This window comes from Alexandromys fortis, unplaced genomic scaffold (genome assembly GCF_014885135.2).
Source record: "Alexandromys fortis isolate MF-2015 unplaced genomic scaffold, M_Fortis_MF-2015_v1.1 scaffold_33, whole genome shotgun sequence".
In the NCBI taxonomy this organism is placed as follows: Eukaryota; Metazoa; Chordata; class Mammalia; order Rodentia; family Cricetidae; genus Alexandromys; species Alexandromys fortis.
Window position 1 is genome coordinate 1,655,418 of NW_026067917.1, and position 4,727 is coordinate 1,660,144.

The following is a 4,727-nucleotide window of genomic DNA, read 5'->3' on the forward strand; positions in this document are numbered from 1 at the left end:
AAATACATTAAGATGGAAAATACACAGAGTATGGATTATGTATATTATTGTCTTTTCTTTTAATTTTTTGACTGCAGAGAGGCATTTGATTCTGGGAACTGATAAACTACATATATATATATGTATATATATATTAAAGATATCTTGACTTCGAAATTTGAGTCTAAGGATATGTTACTTTAGAAAAGAGGTCCTGTTTTTGTTTCTGTAGAGGATGGAAACCTGTGGATTCCTTCCAGGCTAATGTGTTTTGATCAAACAAGACCGCTGAAGCAAAGGTCCAGGTGATACAACATCCAGAACAGCTGAGATTATACAGCCTTTCAGATTATTACAACCAGGATTTGGCCATTTTCTGAGTTTTCTCAGGATCCCCATGGGATTGACAGCACCCCCAGTCATCAGGAAGTAGTCTAGAGAACTATGTCCAAATTCCCAAATATTGTTTATGAATGTTGGTTTTCATTTAAAAGGTGTTGGTTATAAATGGTTAATAGTCATAGTCAATTTCTTTCTCAAGAAAAAAAGAGATATGATATAGAAATGGATACATTTGTATGGATTTTGGTTTATTAATACTAATGTAAGATGTTCATACTGTATATATTTCTACTCTTGTATAAAGTATTATGTTTATACAGTTTATTTAAAATATAACATATAATTAAAAATTACAGATTAATAGAGTCATTTATAATAGTCAAACTTGTACTTATGTTGTTGGATTTTCTAGATATCCAGAGATATATTTCAGATGGATAGGTATTTTTCAAAACTTTCTGTCAGAAGCATTTATTATGAGCTATTGTGGGCCATGATGCAATTACAACTTATAGAAATTGACAATTCAGATGTCAACCCACACAAAAAATTATTCAGATGGAGGAACCCTACCTGGCAAAAACCAGCAGGGCCACTGACTCTGAAAACTGTTGCTTTCGTCTATAATTTTGCTTGTGCAATAACAGCTATGATATCTCCCCATTATCATGCATTTTCATGTAATGTGTACATGTAATCTCATGATTACATCTCAATCTTATGGGCACACATATTTGTAGATGGTCAAAAGGATGACTTCACTCTATACTATGTTCTCCACATTATGGTGAGACACTTAGACGCCTGCCCTCTATCATTAGCCTTACTGACAGAGCAAGTGAAACAGACATGTATGCTTCTGGACAGATCATAAACGGAACTTTAACAAATTTTACTTATAAAATTGCAAACATCTGGTCTTGTAGGATCTAAGCACTATAGAGGATTTATGATGAGTTAGGGTGGTAATGCAGGTGTCTGTTCTTATTCTATATTAGTCTTTCAAGAGACCAACAGCACCTAACTGACTACGTCCAGATATTAATTACACTTTAAAATGTAAAATAACGTATTATTCTTTGCCTTATCCTTATATCTCTCAATGATTTAGTTTTTCTCCCTTTGTAACCTATAGTGTTCCCTTTAAAAGGCTGCCAGGACCTCCTCACAGACGCAGCTGTGGTTAGCTACTAACTAGCCACTAAGTTTTGCCACATATCTTCACAGAATGCCTGTGTCCCTAAGAATATTCTTTGTAGCTTTTTTTTATTACTAACAAGTTGCAAATGAATAGATATGTGTATATGTTTGGGAATTTGTAATGGCAGAAGAAGTAGAATAAGAATATAGAGATGGAAATAAAAATGTAGAAGGAATAGATTGAGAAAAATAAGATGGAGAAGTAAAAGAAGAAAAGATGTATAGTAATTAGAACAAGAACAAATTAGAACAGAGTATTGTTGTAACAGGAGCACGGGTCCTTTGTTCTGTCCCAGCCACCTGGCTAGCTTACACCCAAAATAATCACACAGAAACTGTATTAATTAAAACACTGCTTGGCCATTAGCTCTAGCCTCCGATTGGCTAACTCTCACATCTTGATTTAACCCATTTCTATTCATCTGTGTTCACCACGAGGTTGTGGCTTACTGGAAAAGATTCAACATGTCTGACCTGGCAGCTCCATGGTGGCTCTCTCTCTGACTCTGCTTACTTCCTCCCAGAATTCAGTTCTGTCTTCTCCACCTACCTAAGTTCTGCCCTATCAGAAAAAGGGCAGGGGGACCAGTGGGACAGAGAAAACTTTCAGCCACACACAAGGATGCTTTGTCTTCACCAATACCTAGTATGGGAGTCACTACAAAATGAGGAACTCTATTACAGGATCACAGCATTAGAGAGGTTGAGAGCCACTGTTTTATTACTTAAACTGGCAGAGTGGCCTAGCGAATCTGGTCAGTTTCATGACTGCAATTTGCCACTATTGTGAATCATAATGTAAATATCTGATATACGGGATACATGATATGGGACTCGAGTGAAAGCTCATTCGACCCACTGCAATAAATGCAGCAAAGAAGATCCAGTCATGTCAGGCTGCAAAGAAGACTCTGAGACAAAACCAGCAGCCTAGAAGAAGCAGAGAGCAGCAGAGCTGCCTGGAAGAGGTTTAAACCAACTGAGGCATTTGGAAAGGACGCAACCTGTTGAGATGCCTCTTGCAGGCTGTGCAGTGTGCTCCAAGTTCCCAGCTTTGTAGCCTGTCACCCATGCTGGGGTGGGCTTTAGTGATATGACTTTCTTTGAGTTATTTCTGTTCCTGTACATAACCCCTCAGGCAAATTGTTATGACCAAATTATGGAACCCAAATCACCACCACGAGACCAACTCAGAAGCAAAAAACAAAGTTTTGCAAGTTAACTGAGGTCCCTCCGTTTTTCTGAAGTGGCAGCAGCAGCAGCAACAACAGCAGCAGCAATGTTGATAGCAGCAGCAACAGCAGCAACAGCACAAGAGTGGGGCCCTGAGCAGCAAAAAAAAAAAAAAAAAAAATAGGGGCTTATATAGGGACAGAGACTCAGGGAACTCCAAGCCTTAGGGCTTGTGATTGGCTGGCCCCTAGTGGCATAAGGGGGAATTCCAGACTTCTAGGCTTGGGTTAGATTACCTCTGCTGAGGTAAAAGGGCTTTCCAGGCCTGAGGGAAACCCAAACTGCCAGTAACTGCTTGAGGCTCTGATTGGTCCATGTTCTCTGCTTGGGGATTGGCTGGTTTTAGGTCACAAGCAGAAATTTCTGGGGCCAAACTGTGTTTCTTTAACTAGTTCTTTCTACCTTTTTAACCCTAATTTTGGGACCAAGGCAAATATCTTTGGTATATCCTGAATCTAGAGACTTAGTACCTTCTTTTGGTCCTAGTTTCAGGGTTTGGGGCTTTTCTCCTGCTCCAGGTTTGGGGACAAAATGTCAATTCCTGAGGTTCCTGTCACATTTTCAGGTTGAGTTTCTTTCTCTGGATTGGGGCTTGTATCCTAGCCATTTGGGGTCTCTGTGGGGACTATGGAACAGGGACTTTCTAGGGCCTGGGTCTCTCAAGATGTCTATGAGTTTGAAGCCAGCCTGCTTTACAGAATGAGTTTTAGGACAGTTAGGGTTACACTGGGAAATCCTGCCTCATAAAACAGAAAAACAAAACAAAAAACAAACATAAGGAAAAAAATCATTGCTGGTATGGTGTGGAACAATGGTCTGTACTCTGCCAATTGTATTTTAATAAAATGCTAATTGGCCAGTAGCCAGGTAGGAAGTATAGGCGGGGAAAAAAAACCAGACAGGAAGTAGAGGTGGGTCAATGAGAACAGGAGAATTTTGGGAAGAGGAAAGCCCATTCCTCTGTAGTCGGGACTTAACGACTGTGGGAACCGGGCTGGACAGAAACCTCTGACAACACTGGTACTTCAGTATTTTTCAATGTTTTTCATTTATCCCTATTCTTGTCTCTCCAAATATCAGTAATGATAGTCCCATAAATGCTTTATAAGATAGAAGACTAAATCTGTGGAGACCAATCACATAAGGGAAGTATTTACAATAAACAAATATACAAGTAAATAATACAGTTTCACTAGTGAAATTCTGTTTCTGATTTTGATGACTATAGTAATTCTACATAAATAGAACCTTAGGGATGAGTTTCTTGAATTGGTTCAGTGTTTTCTAGAATTGATTCTTTAATCTGATTTTATTTAAAGCACTAAAGAAGTTTTCAGTGATAACAGTGTACTTGTGGCCCATAGTGTGAAGTGGCAATAAAGAGATATATGTAAAATACCACCATTTAATATTCTTAATCAAATGCCTATAGAGTGTGGAGTTCTTGATAACTATGCATTCAATACCTTGAACATTTCAGTTAAACTAAAATATTTCATGAGATTCTTCCTATATTTACTTAAGAAAGCATGGAATGAAAAGGATGAGTCCTGGGTTCAAATTCCCAGTTTAAGTTCAGCACAAGTGGCCTGAAAGTCTCAATACCTATTAGGATGAGATGTTGAAAATGGAACCTAGGGTTTTATTCTCCTGAATAAAAAGAAAACTAAATTTTAACCCCACTGGGCAGAAATGGGATTCTAATAGAATGGTGACATTTGGGGAGATCACAGTGAGTTTAAAGACTTTGAATTCCCAGGTTGAGCAATTAAAGGATCCTATCTATCTCTTGACTTGTAGAAATCAATTCTGCTTTGTCTGATGTTCCTATAATATATTCCTGAAGTAGTTGCCTTTCAACAGTTTGCTGATTCACTTTGGGAGCTACCAATCATTGACTTTTAGACTTGAATTTAAATTCAAGCCTCAGAAAGCTTTAACAAGTAGCCTGAAGTGCAACTCAAGAGTGTGGG